Source organism: Lissotriton vulgaris, chromosome 1_1 (genome assembly GCF_964263255.1).
Source record: "Lissotriton vulgaris chromosome 1_1, aLisVul1.2, whole genome shotgun sequence".
Taxonomy (NCBI): Eukaryota; Metazoa; Chordata; class Amphibia; order Caudata; family Salamandridae; genus Lissotriton; species Lissotriton vulgaris.
The window spans coordinates 1,306,036,981-1,306,050,566 of record NC_141685.1 but is presented as its reverse complement, the minus strand read 5'-3'; the positions used below and the strand labels follow the sequence as shown (position 1 = coordinate 1,306,050,566).

The 13,586-nt window shown below is 50.3% G+C and overlaps 1 protein-coding gene across 6 annotated transcripts in view; it reads left to right on the top strand.

Moving 5' to 3' along the window:
• The window catches only part of ZNF740 (zinc finger protein 740), a 245,280-nt gene that overhangs the window by 141,874 nt on the left and 89,820 nt on the right, over positions 1-13,586 (top strand). The window lies entirely within an intron of this gene.

The following is a 13,586-nucleotide window of genomic DNA, read 5'->3' as shown; positions in this document are numbered from 1 at the left end:
TTATCCCATGCTTTTGGAGCGATGTAGGAGAAGCCTTGACAGCTGAATACATTTTTCTGCATGCATAGGGTTTGTGTAAGTAGATGTCTGGACAAGTGGAGGTGTCTGGAAGGTTTGTGAAAGCAGTATTGTAGGAAAGTGGCCCTTTTTACATGGTTGCCCCAAATTTTCGCCTGATGTTGATGCTCTTTGACGGAGTGCCCTGGGCCCCTGCTAACCCGGTACCCAGGTTCTATGTTCTGTCTCTAAAATGTACTGTGTACCCCTAATTGGCACCTCTCTGACCACATGCAAGTCCCTTGTAAAAGGTACCTTAGGAACCAAGGGCCCTTTGACCAGAGAAGGCCTCGAAGGGTTGCAGCACTTATTGTGCCATCTTAGAGGTCCTGTACCTTAACACCCGCACCCTGCCATTGCAGGCTGAGTGTTTTGGCGCAGAGAAAAGTGAAGAGTCGACATGGCACACATTCCTGTATGCCATGCTTTCAACCCACTGTCTATGGCATAGGTTAGGCACCCCTTTAGCTGTGTGCACTTTGCCACTGGTGAGGGTACAGGTGCCTGAGCCATGTACCCCTAACATGTCTAAGTCTGTTCTTAGACATTGTAAGTGCAGTAAAGCCATAAAGAGTATATGGTCTGGGAATTTATCATTACGAACTCCACAGCACCATAATGGCTTTACTGAAATCTGGGAAGTTCGGTATCAAACGTCTCAGCACATTAATCTCACACTGATGCCACTGTGAGATTTAATAAAAAAATGCACCCAAGGGCATCTTAGAGATCCCCTCTGAAAAACCACCTGACTCTAGTGTCCTGGCTGACTGGCTGCTTACCAGCTGCCGCCCCAGACATGTTTCTGGAGCCCAGGGTTGAGAGCCTTCCGCTCTCTGGGTCCGGAAACAAAGCACATCCTGGGCAGAAGTGGCAATCTTCCTTCCCCCAGGATGGGCAGGATCCACGAAGGGGAAGCTTCAAAGGCTGCTCCCAGCATCTGGTTCCCACCAATTCGGACCCCCACTTTGGGATGGAGAATCAGGGATGAAAACCAAGACAGGAGGAGAGGTGTGCCCACCTTGCCAACTCCACCCCTCAGGTGGGGGAGGCGAGGCTAGGCACAACTCTCGGTCTCAGCCATCTTGTAGATGGGGGGAACCCAGCCAACCAGAGTCAGGCTTATTCCACACTTCACTGGAGGGTGGCATAATAGGGGTGTACCCACCCCAAGGAAGGGACCCATTGATCCCAAACTGTACCTACCTGAAATGCCCCTAAATCTAGTATTTAGGGGCAACTCCGAAACCAGCCTACTCAGACAAGAAGAGGGAAGAAGAAGGACGAAGAGCCCTGCTGGAGAAGAGGAGGAGGACACGAGCTGACTTGGCCCCAGCCCTACCGGTCTGTCCTGACCTCTACCTGCTCTAACGGAATCCCAAAAAAGAACAATTGATGGACAGAATGCAGAACAATGTCATACATTCACCCCAGTACAGAGATCTGGGCCTAAATCCATCGTTTTTTTGCTCACCATGCCATTCAGTTTGGACCCAGCCATATGCAAATCAGTCTTGAGCCTGTGCCCAATAAGAACAGTCCAGTCCGAACTGCCAGGCCAGGTCCTCCCTGGACTGGAAACAAGCATAGGTTAGCTTGACTCCAGTGGCATGGAGAGCACGGGACCCACGTCTGGGCATACCCGTGTCACTCGAGGTGACAAATGCAAAAAAGAACAATTGATGGACAAAAAGCAGAACAATGTCATATATTCAACCCAGTACAGAGATCTGGGACTAAATCCATAGTTTTTTTGCTCACCATGCCATTCCAGTTTGGACCCAGCCATATTAATGGAATCCCAGCTTGTCCTGTAGCCAGCAGCCCCCCCGAAGCTACCCTGCCTACACTAAAAAGACTTTGTCTCCAGTGAGCACCGGATTTGCCCACCAACAGACTCTGGCTGTGGCCAAATCCGTCTGCTCCTGACACCCACGGCCTGAGTTCGAGTGGCCCAACACTAACAATAGGTCTCCCCGGCGATCCTGACCCGAGATCCAGTGACCCCTGACCTGCCTCAAACTCCCAGCCGACACCTGCAGCCTCTATCTGGAGGGATCCCCCGACCAGGAGCTGGTAAGAAAACCCAACGCCCAAGGACACCCCTTCACCCGACGGCCTTGGGTGGCCCAACCGACGGTGTCCAGGCAACCCCCAGCATCCCAGCTTACCTCCCCAACCGGTGGTCGCCTCCAGAAGATTTTCGTCCCCGAGCTTGCACTGTTTGTTGAAACTGGAGAATCCTGATTGAAAACAACAGGGCACCCAACGTCAAAACAGCACCCTGCAACCAGCTGCCCCTGTGCCTCTGTGGGTGCACTTTGGGTGCTAACTTTACCCCCCTCCGCCCTGAGCTTTAATCCAGGAGCTTTGCTCCCTCAACTTTGTGGCCTGCTTGTGAATAACCACCACCCGGAGGACCCATATCCCCTATTGGATAATATTGGGCCTCAGTACTCTACATCTGGCCGCCCTAGTGCCGCTGAGGGTGATTAATGAGTGCATCCTTGACCCTGGCAGAACCCTTGTTCTAACCCCAGAAACTCAACCCTCAAGTCTGTTTACTTATCTGCAAAACAATAACCCCATTTTTCTCCATAGGATTGCATTGACTGTTTCCCCCTGAAAAATGTGTGTTGAGGGTTGTTTTGTATGGAAACCTATGAAACTGTGTTGTGATACAAACAGTTTTTCTCACCTTTTATCCGGGAAATGTCCCATTGTGATATCTAGGCATATCACACTGATAGGAAAAATCTGAAAAGTAACTTCAAAAGTAATTGCAAAGTAACTAAAAAGTAATTTGAACTGTTTCTGAACACTTGACTTACCTGTAACCAAACCAATTGCATTCAACTGCATTATTCTTGCAAAGTACTATTACAATTACCTGTGCCAAGCCTTACTTGGTTCTAGTAATTACATGGAACAAAATAATATGTTCGAGGCATATGAGCTGCAGATTACACACTGTGCATAGATCGCCACCTAGTGTTGGGCCCGGATGTTTGCAGTTTGTTCTTGTCCTGAAAAGTTCTTTGGAAGTCACGAGATAGGTGACTCCTCCTTTGGACCACATTGTGCATGGGCATAGGCTCCATCCTCCGATTGTTTTTTTTCCGCCATTGGGCTTGGATGCGTTACCTGCGCTCCGGTTTGGAACCGAATTTCCTTCAGCGTGCATTCCTCACCCAGTTCGACGGTATTATTTCGATCGCGCTGCCCATCGACGCGATTCTTCACCACTTCGAAGTCTTCAATTCCGGTCATCGACGAAGGCCTTCGGGCCTATCTGGGCCTTACTCTCTGGATCATGGAAAGGACTCCATTCAAGAAGTGTCCTCAATGTGGGTCGAAGTTTCCCCCCACAGATCTAAATAAGGTGTGCAACCTTTGCCTCTCACCGGAGCACGAGGCCAAAGACTGTTCCGCTTGTGCCTCTTTCCACTCCAAGAAGACAATTCGGGACCGACGAGCTCGTCAGCTTCGATCCCCGGCGACATCTTTGAAGAGGGCGTCGACGTGCCAGAACACCAGCGGGCCGAAGAAAGTGCCAGCTCCTCTGATGCCGAAGGTTCAGATGTCGAGGACATCACTCCAGCTCAACGGGGCGCAAGTAAGAACGTCGGCCCCAACCTTTCCTCGACACCCTCAAAAAAGGCTTCAGTCACACCCTCACCTTCGGGCCCGGGTGCACACCGAGAGACTGCTTCCCACGCCCTGCCTTCGAGTCCGGCAAAGAAGCCTACTAAGCCTTCAGGCGGCTCTGGCTTGAGTCAGCCTATTCCAGGTGCTGATCTCATACAGACACTGAAAAAGAAGCCATCTTCCACAGCCACGCCGACAGCTGCTCCGACACCCAAGCACTCAGCGGCGAAGACTGGCACCGGCTCATCAATGCCAAAACCGCACTTAGAGCCGATTAAAAAAAACGCCTAAAGGTCCCAACTCACATGTTCCGGTAAAAGACATTTCGAAAGGTCATAGTTCCAAGCCAAAAGACCCTAGACCAGCTGCGGAGTCTGTGCCGAAAAAACCTCAGGAACTGAAAACTTCGTCGCCGAAGGATCTGCCTTACACAGAAGAGCTTTTTACACCAGATCCTACTCAAAAGACTCTTGTAAAGGATCCTAAGACTGGCCAACTAGCTCTTAGCTCCAAGAAGAGACCACTAGAGGCGCCTGCAACTCCTCCTCTTCCAAAAAAGAGAAGAGACATTGCAACCTCCTACATTAAGGGTCCCTTCTCCACCTCCTCCCCATACTATTCCACCTCCTTCACCATCCACCAATCCAGATGATGATGTAAATACAGACTCTGATGACACAGGTGGGGGTGCACATTGTATTGTAATTGTATTGTAATTGCATTTATATAGCGCTTACTACCCCTGACGAGGCGTTGAAGCGCTTTCTCGGCGAGTAGCACGCTACTCCGGTATCCATAGAGGATTAGTGTTGAATTAGTATAGTGAAACATGCAAGTACATTTTAAGTGGTGGATAGGTTAGTCAGGTATTTGGTTTTGGAATGTTAGCAGAAGGATAGAGGAGGACAAAGGTTTGTATTTATATAGCGCTTGTTGACGCACGCTATTCAGGAAGCCTATAAAGTATTAGTGGTGAATTAATATGGTGAAATATGTAGTAATTTCAGTGGTGGATATTAGTCGGTTACTTGGCGTGAGAAGAGTCGCAGAGGGATAAAAGGGGAAAAAAGATTTGCATTCATATAGCACTTGTTCCCCCTATGGGTGTTGAAGCGATTTTCTGACGAGTAGCACGCCACTCCGGAACCCATAAAGGATTAGCGTTGAAAATTAGTATAGTATAAATATGAAGTAATCTGAGTAGTGGATATGTTATTCAGTTATTTGGGTAGTATATTAGTATAGTTGAATAAGCCTTTGTCGTCGATTATTATCATTAAAAAATCGTCATCGACCACTACAGCGTCAACGTCCGTGTCGACGACGAGACCAGCGCCGTCGACGTCTTTGCCGTCGACGAGATCATCATCATCGACGAGTGTACCGTCGACGAAAGAATCGACGGAGAAGGCACCGTCGACAGTGGCACTGTCGACTGTGCCATCGTCAACGAAGCCTTCGATGACTAAGGCAACGACGACAATGGACATACCTTCGTCAGCCACACCGTCGAAGAGGACATAGTCGACACCTTAATGGAAGCAGTCAACGACGATTACACCGTCGATGAGACCGGCACAAGAACTACAATCTGTAGACGATGGGTCGTCCAGGATCCTGCCTTCGACGAGTCCTTCAATGACAGCTGAGGCTGAGTTACAACCCGCTTCTCTAAGGGTAAAGAGCTCAAAAAAGGCATTTACACCAGTTAACGTCCCCAAGTAGAGTGCAAGGATTGCCTCCAGCTTGTCTCCTACAAGATGAGGAGTCTGATGAGGAGGATAGCACACAGGCTACCAGTCCATCTCATCTAGTGGTCAAATGCCAAAGCACTGATGATGATGATGATGATGATGATGATGCTGAAATTACCCAAGAGCATAATGTTCAGACACAGGTTCAGACTCAAATTACGCCCATGGTATGTCTACCAGCCTCTATAGTGTCTGATTTGAGATTCTTGATACAGGACTATAAACAACGGTTCCCGGAGTCCTCAGCTTCTCCTCCAGCAGCCAGCTAGAAATGCTCCTCCAGCAGCGGGGACGGCTCCGTCTCGACGGCTCAGACCACCGGCATTGGTGCTCCGTCAGGAAAGGGAACAGATACAAGATCCTCCATCATCTGACGATGAGGAAGAACAAAAGGAAGAGGGTGAGGTCCAAGATGACCATTCCAATCATGATGACGAGATGATTACATCATTTCTTCTGCAGCGTCCCCGGAGCCCGCTACTTCAGATTCAACACCTGCGGACATAGGAGGGTTCCACAATCTGGTGGAGAGAGCGGCCAAAAGGTTCCACATGACAATGGAGTCTCAAGAAAATGACTTTCCTTTATGTTTTTAAGGAATCACTTAAGAAAACAACCAGATCAATTCCTATTATTGACTATATATGGGAACAGGGTCTGCAGTTGATGCAGACTCCAGCCTCAGTATCGGCAGTGGTTCCAAGACTGGACAAAAAATACAAGGCCCCAGCATCGGCACCAGCCTGCCTTACAGGACATCCCAAGCCAAACTCTGTGGTTACACAGGCGGCGCAGAAAAATTCCAGGAATCCCTCCTCTCCGTTAACAGCTCCACCAGACAAGGATGGCATGAAGCTGGACAATATCGGAAAGTGTTTTTCAACCACATCTGCAATGACAGTAAAGGCGGCAAATTCTATTGCGCTTCTAGGAAGGTATAATAGGCAGTTGTGGGCAGACATTGCTCCGTATTTATTTGAACTGCCAGACGCCACAAAAGAGGAAGTTCAATCTCCACTTCTAGAGGGTCAAACGTCGGCCTCTGAATTGATCGACTGTGCTCTGTATGTAGCAATGACTGGATTCAGACAGCTAGCAGGGGCAGCTGTATTGCAAAGGCAGGGATGGCTCAAGGCTACCTCATTCCGACAGGAGGTACAATCTAAAGTCCTGGACATGCCATACGATGGATGACACCTGTTTGGAGCCAAGATCGATGAAGCGCTACAAACAATAAAAAAGGACACAGACACAGCGAGAGCACTTGGCACGCTACAATTTAGAAACCAGTCCTTTCGAGGGAACAGAGGCAGAGGACAATCCTCTTACAGAAGCAATTATCCAAATAGATCCTCATATTCTTACAACCAAGGCAAGTCACAATACCAACCTCGCCAACAACAACAAGGCAGACAGTCCTCTTTTGGAAAGTCCAACTTTAGGGGGAAAAAACAACGGAAGACCACTGGCGGACGCCAATGACCTATTCCTACAGCCAGCCCATCCCTCATCTCCTTCTTTGAAAATTGGCGGGAAAACTGACCCAATTCCTCAACAATTGGAGGAGAATAACAACGGACCTGTGGGTCCTTCAATTAATTCAATTTGGCCATTCTATAGAATTCAAAAATATCCCTCCGACAACCCCTCCTCGCCCAATGCATCACAAAAATCTGCGATTGCTTCTTCAAGAAATCTCAATTATGCTACAAAAAAGGGGCAATAGAGCGAGTACCGTCAGCTCACAAGGGGAGAGGATTTTACTCCTGCTTCTTCCTGATTCAAAAGGAGAAGAAATGGAGGCCCATTCTAAACCGCATGGTCACGATTCAGGAGATCTTGGGCCTCTTAGAGGAGGGAGATTTCATGACGTCTTTGGACCTACAAGACGCAAACTTTCACGTCCCAGTCCACAAAAATCACTTGAAATTCCTAAGATTGCAGTGGCGGGCCAGCACTATCAGTTCTGTGTCCTCCCTTTCGGCCTGAAGTCTGCGCCCCGAATCCTCACCAAATGTCTCTCCCCGGTGGCAGCTTTCCTCAGGCAGCATGGACATCAAGTCTTCCCATATTTGGACGACTGGCTGGTGAAGGCACCATCCTTGTCAGGCGCAACCAAATCCTCCAACGCCTGTCTAAATCTCTTCAAGCACTAGGGTCGGTCTTACACTCAATCAAGAAAAATCCACCTTACATCCCTCTCGAGTAATTTCCTTTCCTCAGAGCAACAGCGAATACAAAAGTTGCGAAGGCATTCCCATCTCAGGAAAGAAAACGTAAGCTCGTCTCTCTGGCCGCATCAGTGGCTTCGAAGAAAACTTTACCAGTCCGTACCTTCAAATCCCTCTTGGGAATGATGTCCTCGTGCATCCTGCTCATACCGCACTGTCGCTTCCGGATGCGTCCGCTCCAAGAGGCTTTGTCGAAACAGTGGGCGCCATGCACGGGATCGTTCGAAGACCGCATAACGATCACAATGCAAATCACCAAGGCATTGCAGTGGAAGGTCGCTCAAGAACCTCTCGCAGGGATTGCCGTTCCTGCTTCCAGCAGCTCCTCATATCATTACAACGGACGCCTCCCTGGAGGGTTGGGGAGAAGTCCTACAGGAATTACGGATCAGTGGCAGATGGTCAGAACCGGAGACGCAGCTCCATATCAACCTGCTGGAGCTGAGGGCAGTCTTCCTAGCCTTGCAGTACTTCTTGCCAAGGATCAAGAACTCCCTAGTGCTCGTCAGGACCGGCAACTCTACGACGATGCACTACCTGAACAAACAGGGAGGGACGCGTTCGCTAACACTCTCTCGCGAATCGCAAAAGATCTGAAAGTGGCTCATTCTCCACAACGAATTGTTGAGGGTGGAGTACGTCCCAGGCAAGGACAATGTCATCGCAGACGCACTAAGCAGACATAGGTTCGAGGCATGTGGGCTGCTGAATTCATATCTGTGCATAGATCGCCGCCTAGTGTTGGGTCCGGATGATTGCACATTGTTGTCCTGGAAGAGTCTTCGAAGTATCACGAGATAGGTGGCTCCTCCCCTGGACTACAGTGCGCATGGGCATCCTCTCCATCCTCGGATTGTTTTTTTCCGCCATTGGGTTCGGATGTTACTATCTTAGCTGAAGTTAGGAAAACTTTCTACAAAGCCAAAAGGCTTTCGATATCGTCGGTATCGTTTCGTTCGGTATTGGTGCCTTTGCTTCTAGAGGACATCGAGGACTCAACAGGTTTTTCTTTCCACACTCTACCCGATCTTAGATCTGAAATGGAAAGAAGTCCATTCAAGCGGTGTCCCCTTTGCAATGCAAAATACCCGCACATCGATGTCCACCCGGTGTGCAACAAGTACCTGTCCCAAGACCATAAGGAAGACAACTGTATGGCCTGTGCCCGGTTCAGGTCGAAGAAAACCCTCAAAATTCGACGCGCGGCTCGATTGGAGTCGAAGAAGTCAGCGCCTGTTCCCGTCAACATCTTCGGGACCGAAGACGTGGAGGTCGTTGATCTGGAGGATCAGGAACACTGCTCCGATCCGGCTTCGGGCCATGACTCAGAGTATGACGCCAAAGACGAGGAGGTAAAAGACGAGGACGAGAACGTCGTCGATGAGGTAGGAGACGACGTGGAGGCCCTTGGGGCCGTAGAAGATAGCTCAGGCAAAGAGCTAGGCCAACCCGGCTACACGGGGGCCGGAGATAACGCACTGAATAAGGCTCAGGTCGAGGGATCGCCACTAGGCCTTACCCAAGATCCACAATCTCGTTCTACAGCCCCGCATAAAGGCCCAGCTTCGAACATTTCTAAAGAGCCTGTGGTTTCCAAACGGCCATCGGTCGAGACAAAGAAATCGAAACCGATAGCATCCTTGCAGAAACCGAAACCGAAAGTGCTTGTGCCTCTCGTCGGCTCCAAGGCCTCAAGCCCCTCGGAGCCGAAGAAAAAGAAAATGGCCGTTGACGCCGGAAAACTCAAGAAGGTCGTCGAGCCAATGGTTGGGGTGCCGAAGACCAAGGTCAAGGCCGTCGACCCATCGAAGCCGACGCCGAAGGGTGTCGATTCGCACAAACGGCTCGAACCAAAAGACAGGAACCTCAACGTAGTGCTAACGCAATTGATGAAGGCACCATTTAAGCCTATTCACAAAGCTACGCTGCACATGCTCACGCTAAAAGCAGCCTTCTTAGTATCTATCATGTCACTACGAAGAGTGAGTGAATTACAAACGCTAACACTTCAAGAACCATACCTACAAATACACAAGGATATGATTGTCATAAGAACTGACCCACATTTCATGCCAAAGGTGGTGTCACAGTTCCACATCAATCAGACAATTCAAATACCAAGTTTTTTCCAAAACCTTCCACGAGCACAGAAAGGGTGTTACACACACTCGACGCCAAGAGGGCAGTAATGCACTATATAGAAAGGACAAAAGAGTGCAGAAAAACAAAGCAATTCTTTGTATCTTTTGCCAGAATGTTTTTGGGACGACCAGTTACCAAAAATACCATTGCCCTGTGGATTGCACAAACCATACAACTCTGCCACAAACAAGCAGGACAACTGTTACAAGGAGCAGCTCATGCTCACTCAACAAGGAAGAAAGGAGCTACAATTGCATTTCTAGCTAACACAGCAATTCAAGACATTTGCCAAGCTGCAACATGGTCTTCAGTGCACACTTTCACTAAGCACTACTGTGTGAATATACAAGTGAACACGGATGCGCAATGGGACAGAAGGTCTTATACCACATATTCAGAAACCAAAGCTCATCTTCCACCCAAGCACCACAATAAGGACAAACGTCTACAAAGTCTATGCACAGCATAGTGAATCCAGAAAGATTCTCGCTGCAAAACGTATAGTTTCTTACCTGTTGCAGCTTGAAGACTTTCTGGATTCACCAGCGAACCCACCCTCCTCCGCCAGAGATGAGACAGGAGGAAAGGGATTAAAACTGAAGAAAGACTTTACAAGATTAAAGGAGAAACAAAAGTAACAAAAGACTAGAAAAAATAATCCGAAGATGGTGGGAGGAAGCGGTTCGACGTCACAAAAGACACCAAATGGTGGTATGTCGGCGCCCACCTGTGCCACGGGGGAAAAAAAGAGAAGAAATTCTACAATTCCAGACCCAACCACTAGATGGTGAAATAATGCGCAGCATAGTGAATGCAGTATGTCTTCAAGCTGCAAAAGTACACAACAGGTAAGAAACTATACGGTTCGAGGCATGTGGGCTGCTGAATTCATATCTGTGCATAGATCGCCGCCTAGTGTTGGGTCCGGATGATTGCACATTGTTGTCCTGGAAGAGTCTTCGAAGTATCACGAGATAGGTGGCTCCTCCCCTGGACTACAGTGCGCATGGGCATCGCCTCCATCCCCAGATTGTTTTTTTCCGCCATTGGGTTCGGATGTGTTTCGGTTCCCTCTGTCGGAACCGATCGTTGTTCAACTTCTAATCGAGACCAAAAGGTCTTTAGGCTGGGCGTCGGTATAGTTGCGTACGAGTTTCTTTTCTGACTCTCAGCTCCGATCTCTTGCTGCCCTTCCACGTGCTTTCGGCGCGGACGGGCCTACACTACACTTTGCTATGGAGCGAACTCCGTTTAAGAAGTGCCCGGTGTGTAACTCCAAATATTCACACCTCGACGTGCACCCTGTGTGCAATACATGCTTGTCACCGGATCACCACGAAGACAGCTGCATGGCGTGTTCGAAATTCCGGTGCAAGAAGACTTTGAAGATTCGTCGGGCCCATAGGCTCCAGGCTAGGTTATCGACAGCGGCGCCCCCACCAGACGACATATTCCAGGAATCTGTCGAGGGAGAAGACGACGGGCAAGGTTCGGGCTCTAGTCCCGCGTCCGAGGGGGAGACCTACGACGCGGGTGAGGAGAACTTTGACGAAGTCACCGACGAGGTAGGGGACGACGATCAGGCTTTTGCCACTATGGGGGATAGCTCGGAGGAGGAGCATCCCCAACCAGACTCAGGGGTTATTCCCCTTCATACGGCCCAGGTCGAGGGATCGCCTTCGGGCCTTACCCAAGATCTAATTCTGAGTCCTACGTCCCCGCCTCCGGGCCCGGTCACGGACATTTATGAGCCGCCACTTACGTTGAAGAAAACGAAAGTGAAGCCAACTGGTCACGCACCCTCGGATGCGAAACCGAAAGTGAAAGTTGCGCTGGTGCAGAAGGTTCTGGAGGCGTCAACTTCCAAGAAAATCAAAATGGCCGACTCGAAGAGCCACGCCAAGATGGCCGACCCGAAGCCCTCGGGGTCGGTGCCGAAGGCGAAATCGTCCGACGCGGCTGCGTCGGCTCCGAAAGGGGTTGTGGACCCGAAGACGGTTCCGAAGAAGCGTCAGGGCGACGACGCACATAGGCATGGGGCGTCTGCCCCGAAGAAGGTGCCTGCGGGTGATCAGGCTCTCGACGCTGACAAGTCGCTCGAGCCGGTCAAGCCCTCTCCGGCCTTGACGAAGAAGGTGGCGGAATCCCTGCAGCGGATACGAAAGGACAGTGTGGTTCCCGCTCCGGGCACTGTGACGCCTAAGCTCACGCCTAAGCCTGCGAAGGAGCAAACGCCTATCCGTTTCACCTTTCCTCCCAAGTCGGCACCAAAGGCCTTCGCGCCGAAACAGGGCGGACCCTCGAAGGAGGTATTGGCACCGAAAGCTGCCTTGGTGGTGTCGAAGCTTCGGCTCCAACCGCTTGCTGAAGAGGAACGTCGTGAGGTAATCATCGACGCAAACACCGGGAAACTGTCTCTCCTCAAGAGGAAGATCACGACGGAGCCGGCGTTGGAACATTTTAAGATCCCTCTCAAAAACAAAAGGGACTCTGCGGAATCTTCGGCGCTGGTGGAACCTGTGTCCCCACAAGCCCTAGGACACTCGCCAACGCATTCCGCCGCAGGCGATGCGGACGAGGAAGACGCCGAGTACAACTATCCGGCGTACTCGGATCCGGAGGAGGAGCACAAACCTTGGTCAGTCGGAGGCGACCCAGAGGGCCCGCAGTCGGGCCAGGATGCGCAACTTTTTGCGGCGAAAACTTCCCCCGACTGAGGACTCAGCGGCCTTTAACGCTCTGATCGAGAGAGCTGCGGCTAACCACGACGTCGAGCTGCACTCGGACCCCGTGGATGTGGACTTCTTGTTTGACACTTTCTCTGTAGCTGAAAAGTCAGTCAAAACGCTGCCGATGCTTAAAGGGGTGCTTAAACATGCAACGGAGGTCTTCAAGGAGCCCACCCGGGCGCGTGTGGTCAACCCTCGCATCGACAGGAAATATAAGGCAGCGCCCACGGATCCTACATATATCAAGGGACACTTGCCATTGGACTCCTTGGTTGTTTCCAAACTCTCAAACTACTGGTGACGCTCCTCCCCCAGACAAAGAGTCCAAGATCTTTGAGGCCTCAGGCAAACGGATTGCTGCACAGGCAGCTAATATCTGGAGAATATCTAACACACAAGCCCTACTTGCACGTTATGATAGGGCCCATTATGACACCTTAGAGGCCATACTGCAACACTTTTCTGACCAATACAAGGAGGCAGGAGAGATGCTGATTCAGGAAGGAAAACTCATTACGAATGCATCCATCAAATGTGCACTGGATGTGGCAGAAACAGCCTCCAGGGCTATCAATACCAGTGTGTTGCTTAGACGCCATGCCTGGCTTAGAATTTCAGGGTTTAAACCTGACATCCAAACTACAATACTGAATCAAACAGTTAACCCTGACCACCTGTTTGGCCCTGAGGTGGACGCGACCCTGGAAAAAATGAAAAAAAGATACGGAAACTGCCAAGTCTATGGGGGCCTTACAAAGTCAGCAGTTTCGGAGTGGCTCCTTTCGCCGCTCCACTTCCAGAGGCACCTCAAGGGGTCAGGCATCGCAGTCCACACAATATTACAAGAGTAACACCCAAACCTCGTACAACAACAAGGGTAGAGGTGGTTACAGAGGCAATAACGTCAAGGGCAGGGGACGTGGAAACAATAGCTCCAGGTCCACCACCACCAACAAACAGTGACGTCTTGTCACTACCCCCCGACCATACCACACCGGTCGGGGGGAGACTCCAGCAGTTCCTGC